This window comes from Triticum urartu, chromosome 6A, assembly GCF_056163025.1.
Source record: "Triticum urartu cultivar PI428250 chromosome 6A, HENAU_Tu73, whole genome shotgun sequence".
Taxonomy (NCBI): Eukaryota; Viridiplantae; Streptophyta; class Magnoliopsida; order Poales; family Poaceae; genus Triticum; species Triticum urartu.
Window position 1 is genome coordinate 223,751,970 of NC_141878.1, and position 12,572 is coordinate 223,764,541.

Here is a 12,572-nt window from a genome sequence, read left to right on the forward strand (position 1 = left end):
TTCGCGAGGGAAGCTTGGAAGCGACGATGGAAGAAAACGATGCAAAATTGGCCCTACCGGACTGTCCAGTCGCCCAACCGGACTGTCCAGTCCATCCAGAGAAGCAGTTTTGGTCTGTGCGGAAATTGCACTACTGGATAGTTTGGTTCGCCAAGTAGATAGTCCGGTAGTACAATTACTGGATGCCCAAAAGTTTCTGTTCCCACCAGACTGTTCGGTCCACTGTACCGGACTGTCCGGTAGTTCATCTGCAGGCCGGATTTGGGCAAGGTCCATGTAACTTTACCCTTTCGCCCTCACTTACCCCTTCCTTGCCTTGGACTTATATATATATATATATATATATCCCTCCTTCTCCTCCATTTTGGGGATCTAAGATTAGAACTACACATTGGAGCTTAGCTCATGTACCTCCCCTTGTGGGACTCCTCTTGAGAGAGAGGCACTCCATTGGAGTTCAAGGCCTCCTTTGGAGAAGATCCCTAGTGGATTCAATACCCCATCTAGGGAAGGATCTATCTAGATCATCAAGACCTCATCTCCTTTGGATTTGGGATGAACTCTACCTTGTATCTTTGTTCCTCTTGTTGTTCATGTACCTTTGTGGATCTTGTGTGGATTTGAGTCTAGTGGATGTGTGATTGGACTTGTTCTTGAGTGTTCCTCTTGTGATTTCCCCTCTTGTTCTTCGCGTTCTTTGGGATTCCCCCCTCCAATTCATGAAAGATCTCCACTTAGGGTTCCACCCTACAACATACTATGTCTGTATTTTGTTTTTATCGATACCTCTCTATCTAAACATGTGGACATGATTTTTGATATCAGCTTTTCGCTTGAGGACAAGCGAGGTCTCAGCTTGGGGGAGTTAATACGTCCATTTTGCATCATGTTTTCCTATTGTTATTTCTAATGTTTTATGCATAATAATGCTTTATGGAGTAATTCTAATGCCTTTTCTCTAATAATATGCAAGGTTTACACAAAGAGGAAGAATACAGTCAGCTGGAATTCTGGACCTAAAAAAGCTACGTCACATATACCTATTATGCACATATCCAAATGAGCTAAAATTTACGGAGAGTTATTTTGGAATATATAATAAATATTGGAGCAAATAACTACCAGAGGGGGCTGCCTGGTGCCCATAAGACACCAGGCGTGCCAGGCCCCCCCAGGCACCTCCACGTGCCCAACCCACCTCCGGTGCCCATCTTCTGGTATATAAGTTATTTTGACCTAGAAAAAATAAGGGGAGTGCTTTCAGGATGGAGCGCCACCATCTCGAGGCAGAACTTGGGCAGGAGCACTTTTTCCCTCTAGCGGAGCGATTCCGCCGGGGAAACTTCCCTCCCGGAGGGGGAAATTGAACCCATCATCATTACCAACCACTCTCTCATATTTGGGAGGCCAATCTCCATCAACATCTTCAACAGCACCATCTCATCTCAAACCCTAGTTCATCTTTTGTGTTCAATCTTTGTACCGGAAGCTCAGATTGGTACCTGTGGGTGACTAGTAGTGTTGATTATATCTTGTAGTTGATTACTATATGGTTTATTTGGTGGAATATTATATGTTCAGATCCATTATGCTATTTAATACCCCTCTGGTCTTGAGCATGAATATTATTTGTGAGTAGTTACCTTTGTTCTTGAGGTCATGGGAGAAGTCACGTTGCAAGTAATCATGTGAATCTGATATGTGTTCATTATTTTGATGATATGTATGTTGTGATTCCCTTAGTGGTGTTATGTGCACGTCGACTACATGACACTTCGCCATATTTGGGCCCAAGGGAATGCATTGTGAGGTAGTTATTAGATGATGGGTTGCTAGAGTGACAGAAGCTTACACCCTAGTTTATGCGCTACTTCGTAAGGGACTGATTTGGATCCATATGTTTAGTGCTATGGTTAGATTTTATCTTAATATTTTTCTCATAATTGCGGATGCTTGCGAGGTGGTTAATCATAAGTGGGAGGCTTGTTCAAGTAAGAATAACAACCAAGCATCGGTCCACCCACATATCAAATTATCAAAGTAGCGAACGCGAATCAAACCAACATGATGAAAGTGACTAGATGAAATCCCCTTTGCCCTCAAGAACGCTTTGCTTATTATAAGAGACCGTTTGGCCTGTCCTTTGCTTCAAAAAGGATTGGGCTACCTTGCTGCACTTTACTTACCGTTATCGTTACTTGTTTGTTACAAACTATCTTGCTATCAAACTACCTGTTACTGACAATTTCAGTGCTTGCAGAAATTACCTTGCTGAAAACCACTTGTCATTTCCTTCTGCTCCTCGTTGGGTTCGACACTCTTACTTATCAAAAGGACTATGATTGATCCCCTCTACTTGTGGGTCATCACATAGCGCATAAGTTTGATCAATGAATATTTCAATCACTTTTCCTAGCATCATAACAACAACTCTTTCTCATAAAACTCATCATGATAAAGTAGTAATCAATTCACAACTTACGGTTCAAACAATGCCTTCTCTTGAAACTTAACAACCTATGTTCTCAGTCACCAAGCAATTGCAATTCAACTTATTCAACAAGGTCTAAGTAAGAGCTCCACATACTCAATCATCATATAGTCTTCTATGGTTGCTAGTACTCAAAGCATATTTTTAGAACAAATGACATCCATCGAACACAGATAAAGATAGGGTCTTAATGTTTCGCCTCCCAACTCATTTATCATAGAGATAATTGTCAACAATAATAAATCATGATAAAATATATTTTCCTGGCCATATGTGCCTAGATATTTCCCCACCACATGATGGTCGCCAACTAGAGAATAATTGAAGTTGAAATGAGAATGCATATTATTGACTCTTGCATAAAAGTAAATACTGAAGAGTAAAACATAGGCCCTTCGCAGAGGGAAGCAGAGGGTGTCATGCACTTTTTATTTTTGGATGCACAATCTCTTAATGCAAAGGAACGTCATGTTATATTGCCCCTTATGATAGCAACCTTTATTATGCAGTCTGTTGCTTTTATTACTTTGCCATCACAAGTTTGTACAACACTTATTTCCCCTTACAATAAAAGATCAACCATATTTAGGAGCAATTTTTAGGCACCGATGATAACTTACTTGAAGGACCTTATTCAATCCATAGGTAGGTATGATGGACACTCATGGCATGAAACTGGGTTTAAGGGTTTTTGGATGCACAAGCAGTATCTCAACTTAGTACGAATATTTGGCTAGCAAAAGATCCTAAGCAAACACCACACGTTGGAGGATCTATGACAATATAACTTCTATGCAAATATACACAACCATAACTCATTACGTTGTCTTCCTTGTCCAACTTCAACTAACTTTCTCAAGTTTGAAAAAAATTAATGGGTATTCACAATCATAGAAGATGTCCAAGATAATATATTTGTATGTGAAAGTTCTCTTCCTTATACTAATCATTCATGAATTGCTTGTATGACCAATATTGTAATTTTCATGCCTCAAAAGATTTAAATTTATAAACCCAATGTGAAGCTACGACTAGGCATGATATTAACATATAATTTCAACTTCATTATATTTGATTCATTCAACAATTTACTCATGGGATATAAGTGAAGCACAAGAGTAAATGACAAACTACTCCAAAAAGATATATGTGAAGATCAAGCGGGTAGTTAAGTAAATGTGTAGCTATTTGAGGACTCTCTCTTATTTAAAAACTTCCAGATCTAAGTATTTTATTAAAGCACCAAGCTAAACAAAATTACATTCGAAGAATAGCACACATCATGTGAAGAAGCAAAAACTTAGGCTCAACCGAGGCTAACCGATAATTGTTGATGAAGAAAGGTGGGATGCCTATCCCCAAGCTTAGATGCTTGAGACTTTTTGAAATATTATATTGTGATGCCTTGGGCATCCCCAATATTGAGATTTTGTGTCTCCTTAATTCCTTTTATATCACGGTTTCCCTGAATCTTAAAAACTTCATCCACACAAAACTCAACAAGAACTCATGAGATAAGTTATTATAAATCAATGCAATAACCTTATCATTCTCTACTATAGAAAATCACTAAAATTATTATTTAACATTGCATACTAAATGCCTATGCATATTTAATAGTCCTATCCTCAAATAGAATCATTAAACAAGCAAACATGTGCAAACAATGCAAATATAACAACAATCTGTCTAAACAGGACAGCCTGTAAAGAATGCAAGAAGATTCTTACTTATCCAACTCCAAAAATTCTGAAAAATTACGAAACTGTGGAAAATTATCATAGCATACTTTGTAAAAATTTCAAGATTTTATCACGTTTTGACTTTCCAGAAGAATCCAGACAATGATAAAAAACTTTATGTTTTCAAACAACAACATATGGACTTGCAAAATAAGCATGGTAAAGGATATACTTGACATTTTTATTGAAATAAAAGATACAAAACACTATTCTAAATAAAAACAAGCAAATTCTAACAAAATAAAATGATGCTCCAAGCAAAACACATATCATTTAACGAATGATAATATAGCTCCATGTGAGGTTACCGATAATGTTGAAGACGAAAGAGGGGATGCCTTCTGGGGCATCCCCAAGCTTAGTTGTTTGGGTATTCCTTGAATATTACCTTGGGTGCCTTGGGCATCCCCAAGCTTAGGTTCTTGCCACTCCTTATTCTTCTCATATCCACATCTCACCCAAAACTTGAAAACTTCAATCACAAAAAACTTAACGGAACTTCGTGAGATAGGTTAGTATGATAAAGACAAATCATTCACTTTGGTAATGTCAACGACAAGATTCATAATTGTTCTCACACAATACCTACTTTATATTATCATTTACACAACTTATATTGAGCAATATAAGCCATAGAAACTAGAAAACAAGCAAACTATGCATTGAAAACCGAATCTGTAAAAAATAGAACATTCTGAAATGATCTGGACAATGACCATACTTATGTTACTCCAAAAAATTGTGAAAAATTATGACATCATAGGAAATTTGTATATAAATCATCTGTTAAAAATACATAATTTTATCTAGTTCTAGTGAATTTAAACAATTATGTTACTAGAATCAAAAGTTTCTATTTTTGCACAGAATCAAGTCAACTATTATCCACACTAACCCAAAGGCTTTACTTGGAACTTTATTGAAACAAAAGCTATAAAACATGATTACTACAGTAAATTAATCACATGAACACACAAAAATAGTAGGTAAAAGTGTTGGGTTGTCTTCCAACAAGCGCTTTTCTTTAATGCCTTTTTAGCCAGGCATGATGATTTCAATGATGCTCACATAAAAGTAAAGAATTGAAACATAACAAGAGCATCATGAAGCATATGACTAGCACATTTTATTCTAACCCACTTCCTATGCATAGGGATTTTGTGAGTAAACAAATTATGGGAGGAAGAATCAACTAGCGTAGGAAGGCAAAACAAGCATGACTTCAAAACTTTCAACACATAGAGAGGAAACTTGATATTAGTGAGATATGTAAAAGCATATGTTCCTCTCTCACAATAATTTTCAGTAGCATAATGAGTGAATTCAACAATATAGTTATCACATAAAGCATTCTTTTCATGATCCACATGCATAAATTTTTTATTACTCTCCACATAAACAAATTTATTCCCATGAATAGTAGTGGAAGCAAACTCAACAAAATAACTATCATGTGGTATTTGATTGGCATAATCAATTTGAGCATTAAAGTCATGATGACAAGTTTCATGTATATCATTACTATTTATAGTATACATATCATCACAATAATCATCATAGATAGCAACTTTTTTATCATCGTCAATTGAAAGCTCTTCCAAAATAGTGGATTCATCATTAAATAAAGTCATGACCTCACCAAATCCAATTTTATCAATATTGTAATAAGATTCAACACCCTCCAAAATGGTGGGATCATTATTACCTAGAGTTGACACTCTTCCAACCCCACTTTCATTAATATAATCATCATAAATAGGAGGCATGCTATCATCATAATAAATTTTCTCATCAAAACTTGGGGGACTAAAAATACCATCTTCATCAAACATAGCATCCCCAAGCTTATGACTTTGCATATCATTAACATCATGGATATTCAAAGAATTCATAATAACAACATTACAATCATGCTTATCATTCAAAGTTTTTATGCCAAACATTTTACTGAATTCTTCTTCTATCAATTGAGCACAATTTTCCGATCCATCATTTTCAAGAAAGACATGATAAAGATGAATCATATGAGGCAACCTCAATTCCCTTTTTTGTAGTTTTATTCTATAAACCAAACTAGTGATAAAACAAGAAACTAAAAGATTCAATTGCAAGATCTAAAGATATACCATCAAGCACCCACGTCCTCGGCAGCAGCAGCAGAAAAGAGCTTGATGTCTACTACGCAACTTTATTATTGTAGACTTGTGTTGGGACTCCAAGCGTAGAGTTTTGTAGGATAGTAGCAATTTTCCCTCAAGTGTATGACCTAAGGTTTATCAATCCGTGGGAGGCATAGGATGAAGATGGTATCTCTCAAACACCCTACAACCAAATAACAAAGAGTCTCTTGTGTCCCCAACACACCAAATACAATGTTAAATTGTATAGGTGCACTAGTTCAGCAAGAGATGGTGATACAAGTGTAGTAATGATAGTAGATGTTGATTTTTGTAATAGGAACAATAAAAAACAGCAAGGTAGCAAGTAACAAAAGTGAGCAAAAACGGTATTACAATGCTTGAAAATGAGGCCTAGGGTTCATACTTTCACTAGTGCAATCTCTCAACAATTCTAATATAATTGGACCATATAACCATCCCTCAACGTGCGATGAAGAATCACTCCAAAGTTCTTATCTAGCAGAGAACATAAAATGGAATTGTTTGTAGGGTATGAAACCACCTCAAAGTTATCCTTTTCGATTAATCTATCGAGCTATTCCTATAAGTGTCACAAACAGCCCAAGAGTTCGTACTAAAATAACACCATATGATGCACATAAACCAACTCTAATGTCACCTAGATACTCCAATGTCACCATGAGTATCTGTGAGTTGATTATACAAAATGCATCACACAACTTCAGATTCATAATACTCAATCCAACACAAAGAACTTCAAAGAGTGCCCCGAGATTTCTACCAGAAAAACAAAGATGAAAACGTGCATCAACCCCTATGCATAGATTAACCCAATGTCACTTCGAGAATCCACGAGTTGAGTGCCAAGACATACATCAAGTGCTCTCAAATCCATAAAAATATTCAATCCGGTAATAATGAAATCTCAAAGATAAAACTTAATTCATCGCAACAAGATAGAGAGGGAGAAACACCATATGATCCAACTATATTAACAAAGCTCATGATACATCAAGATCGTGCCAAATCAAGAACATGAGAGAGAGAGAGAGATTAAACAAAATGCTACTGGTACAAACCCTCAGCCCCGAGGGTGGACTACTCCCTCCTCATCATGGTGGCCGCTGGGATGATGAAGATGGCCTCCGGTGATGATTTCCCCCTCCGACAGGGTGCCGGAATAGGGTCTAGATTTTTTTTGTGGCTACAGAGGCTTGCGGCAGCGGAACTTCTGATCTAGGGTTATTTCTGGGGGTTTCTGTATTTATAGGATTTTTTGGCATCGGTCTCACGTTGAGATGGGCCTCAAGGGGCCCACTACCCACCAGGGCACGCCAGAGGGGGGTGGCGTGCCCTGGTGCCTAGTAGATAGCAGGGGGGCCCTCCTGTGGTTCTTTGCTCCAATATTCTTCATTTGTTCCATAAAAAATCTCCAAAAAGTTTTGTCCAATTCTGAGAACTTTTATTTCTACACAAAAAACAACACCATGGTAGTTTTGCTGAAAGCAGCGTCGGTCCGGGCTAGTTCCATTCAAATCATACCAAAACCATATAAATTTTTTGTAAACACGACATGAATACTTCATAAATTATATATACGTTGGAGAAATATCAGAGGGTAAGGGCTACGCGAATCCACTGAGGGCTCCACCCATGAAGGTGAAGGAAATATGCCCTAGAGGCAATAATAAATTTGTTATTTTATGTTTCCTTATATCATGATAAATGTTTATTATTCATGCTAGAATTGTATTAACCAAAAACTTGATACATGTGTGGATACATAGACAAAACATCGTGTCCCTAGTAAGCCTCTACTAGACTAGCTCGTTAATCAAAGATGGTTAAATTTCCTAACCATAGACATGTGTTGTCATTTGATGAACGGAATCACATCGACAAGACCCATCCGTTAGCTTAGCATATTGATCGTTCAGTTTTATTGCCATAGCTTTCTTCATGTCAAATACATATTCCTTCGACTATTAGATTATGCAACTCCAGGATACCAGAGGAATACCTTGTGTGCTATAAAACATCACAACATAACTGGGTGATTATAAAGATGCTTTACAGGTATCTCCGAAGGTGTTTGTTCGGTTGGCATAGATCGATATTAGGTTTGTCACTCCGAGTATCGGAGAGGTATCTCTGGGCCCTCTCGGTAATGCACATCACAAGAATCCTTCCAAGCAAAGTGACTAATGAGTTAGTTACAAGATGGTGTATTACGTAACGAGTAAAGAGACTTGTCGGTAACGAGATTGAACTAGGTATGTGGATACCGATGATCGAATCTCGGGCAAGTAACATACCGATGGACAAAGGGAATAACGTATGTTGTCATAAATGGTTCGACCCATAAAGACCTTCATAGAATATGTATGGGCCAATATGAGAATCTAGGTTCCGCTATTGGTTATTGACCGGAGAGGTGTCTCAGTCATGTCTACATAGTTCTCGAACTCGTAGGGTCCGCATGCTTAATGTTCGATGACGATTTAGTATTATATGAGTTATGTGATTTGGTGACCGAGTGTTGTTCGAAGTCCCGGATGAGATCACGAACCTAACAAGGAGTCTCTAAATGGTTGAGAGGTAAAGATTTATATATAGGACGATAGTATTCGGACACCGGAAGTGTTCCCGAGGGTATCAGGTACATATCGGGTCACCGGAAGGGGTTCTGGGCACCCCCAACAAAGATATGGGTCTTATGGGCCAAGAGAGGGACAGACGAGCCCACAAGGGGCTGGTGCGCCCCCATATAGGCCGAAATAGGAGGAGAAGGAAAGAGGGGAAGGGAAAAGGGAAGGGGAGGATTCGGCCTCCCCCCTCTCTTTCCTTTCCCCTCTGGTTAATAAGGAAGGGGGGCAAATTGGGGAGGACCCCAAGTAGATTTCCTCCTACTTGGGGTGCCCCCTTGGCTGCCTCTCCTCCCCTCCAACCTATATATATGTGGGGGCACCGCTAGAACACACACCAACAATTGTTAGCCGTGTGCGGCGCCCCCCTCCACAGTTTATGCTTCCGGTCATATCTTCGTAGTGCTTAGGCGAAGCCCTGCACCGATCACTTCACCATCACCTTCACCATGTCGTCATGCTGACGGAACTCTCCCTCGACACTTTGCTGTATCAAGAGTTCGTGGGACATCATCGAGCTGAACGTGTGCAGAACTCGGAGGTGTCCTACGTTCGGTTCTTGATCGATCGGAATGAGAAGAAGTTCGACTACATCAACCGCGTTGTCAAACGCTTTCGCTTACGGTCTACGCGGGTACGTGACACACTCTCCCCCTCTCATTGCTATGCATCTCCTAGATATATCTTGCGTGAGTGTAGGAATTTTTTTGAAATTGCATGCTACGCTTACCAACGGTGGCATCCGAGCTAGGTCTATGCATAGATGATATGCACGAGTAGAACACAAAGAGTTGTGGGCGGTGATCATGATATTGCTTACCACCAACGTCTTATTTTGATTCGGCGGTATTGTTGGATGAAGCGGCCCGGACCAACCTTACATGACCACGTTCATGAGACTGGTTCCACCGACAGACATGCAACTAGTTTTGCATAAAGGTGGCTGGCGGGTGTCTATTTCTCCAACTTTAGTTGAATCAAATTTGACTGTGGCCGGTCCTTGTTGAAGGTTAAAACAACAAACTTGATAAATCACCATTGTGGTTTTGATGCATAGGTAAGAACGGTTCTTGCTAGAAGCCCGTAGCAGCCATGTAAAACTTGCAAAAACTAAGTAGATGATGTCTAACTTGTTTTTGCAGGGCATGTTGTGATGTGATATGGTCAAGACATGATATGGTATACGTTATTGTATGATATGATCATGTTTTGTAAAAGTTACTACAACCGGCAGGAGCCTTATGGTTGTATCTTTATTGTATGAAATGCAAACGCCATGTAATTACTTTACTTTCTCACTATGCATTAGCGATAGTTGTAGAAGCAATAGTTGGCGAGACGACCACGACGCTATGATGCAGATCAAGGTGTCAAGCCAGTGACGATGGAGATCATGAACATGCTTTGGAGATGGAGATCAAAAGCATAAGATGATGATGGCCATATCATGTCACATATTTTGATTGCATGTGATGTTTATCTTTTATGCATCTTATTTTGCTTAGTACGGCGGTAGCATTATAAGATGATCCCTTAACTAAATTTCAAGGTATAAGTGTTCTCCCTGAGTATGCACTGTTGCGACAGTTCGTCGTGCTGACACAACACGGGATGATCGGGTGTGATAGGCTCTACGTTCACATACAACGGGTGTAAGACAGTTTTGCACATGCGGAATACTCGGGTTAAACTTGCTGAGCCTGGCATGTACAGACATGGCCTCGGAACACTGGAGACCGAAAGGTCGAACGTGAATCATATAGTAGATATGATAAACATAGAGATGTTCACCATTGATGACTACTCCATCTCATGTGATGATCGGACATGGTTTAGTTGATTTGGATCACGCATCATTTAGATGACTTTAGGGATGTCTATCTAAGTGGGAGTTCTTAAGTAATTTGATTAATTGAACTTAATTTATCATAAACTTAGTCCTGATAGTATTTGCATGTCTATGTTGTAGATCAATAGCTCGCATATAGCTCCCCTGTTTTATTTTTGATATATTCCTAGAGAAAACTAAGTTGAAAGATGATAGTAGCAACGATGCGGACTGGGTCCGTGATCTGAGGATTATCCTCATTGCTGCACAGAAGAATTATGTCCTTGATGCATCGTTAGGTGACAGACCTATTGCAGGAGCAGATGCAGATCTTATGAACGTTTGACAAGATCGATATGATGACTACTTGATAGTTTAGTGCGCCACGCTTTACGGCTTAGAACCGGGACTTCAAAAAAGTTTTGAACGCCACGGAGCATATCAGATGTTCCAAGAGCTAAAATTGGTATTTCAAACTCATGCCCCTGTCAAGAGGTATGAGACCTCTGACAAGTACTTTGCCTACAAAGATGGAGGAGAATAGCTCAACTAGTGAGCATGTGCTCAGAACATCTAGGTACTACAATCACTTGAATCAAGTGGGAGTAAATCTTCCAGATAAGATAGTGATTGACAGAGTTCTCTAGTCACTATTACCAAGTTACTAGAACTTCGTGATGAACTATAATATGCAAGGGATGACGAAAACGATTCTTGGGTTCTTCGCGATGCTGAAATCAGCGAAGGTAGAAATCAAGAAAGTGCATCAAGTGTTGATGGTTAACAAGACCACTACTTTCAAGAAAAAGGGCAAAGCAAAAGAAAGGGAACTTCAAGAAGAATGACAAGCAAGTTGCCACTCCCATGAAGAAGCCCAAAAGGTAGACCTAAGCCTGAAACTGAGTGCTTATACTGCAAAGGGAATGGTCACTGGAGGTGGAACTACCCCAGATACTTGGTGGATAAGAAGGATGACAAGGTGAACAAAAGTATATTTGATATACATGTTATTTATGTGTACTTTATTAGTGTCCATAAGTAACCCTAGAGTATTTGATACCGGTTCAGTTGCTAAGACTAGTAACTCGAAACAGGAGTTGCAAAATGAACAGAGACTATTTAAAGGCGAGGTGACAATGTGTGTTGGAAGTGATTCCAAGGTTGATAAGATCACCATTGCACACTCCCTCTACCTTCGGGATTAGTGTTGGACCTAAATAAATGTTATTTGGTGTTTGAGTTGAGCATGAATATGATTGGATCATGTTTAATGTGATGCGGTTATTCATTTAAGTCAGAGAATAATTATTGTTCTTTTTTCATGAATAAAACCTTCTATGGTCATACACCCAATGTAAATGGTTTATTGAATCTTGATTGTGGTGATACACATATTCATAATATTGATGCCAAAAGATGCAAAGTTGATAATGATAGTGCAACATATTTGTGGCACTGCTGTTTAGGTCATATTGGTGTAAAGTGCATGAAGAAAATCCATGCAGATGGGCTTTTGGAATAACTTGATTATGAATTATTTGATACTTGTGAACCATGCCTCATGGGCAAGATGACTAAAACTCTGTTCTCCGGAACAATGGAGCGAGCTACTGACTTACTTGAAATAATACATATTGATGTATGCGGTCCGATGAGTGTTGAGGCTCGCGGCGGGTATCGTTATTTTCTGACCTTCACAGATGATTTGAGAAGATATGGGTATAT

At 38.9% G+C, this 12,572-nt stretch overlaps 1 protein-coding gene across 1 annotated transcript in view; it reads left to right on the top strand.

The window, feature by feature from the left end:
* Window positions 1-12,572, top strand: part of LOC147964841 (uncharacterized) — a 64,374-nt gene that overhangs the window by 7,764 nt on the left and 44,038 nt on the right. The window lies entirely within an intron of this gene.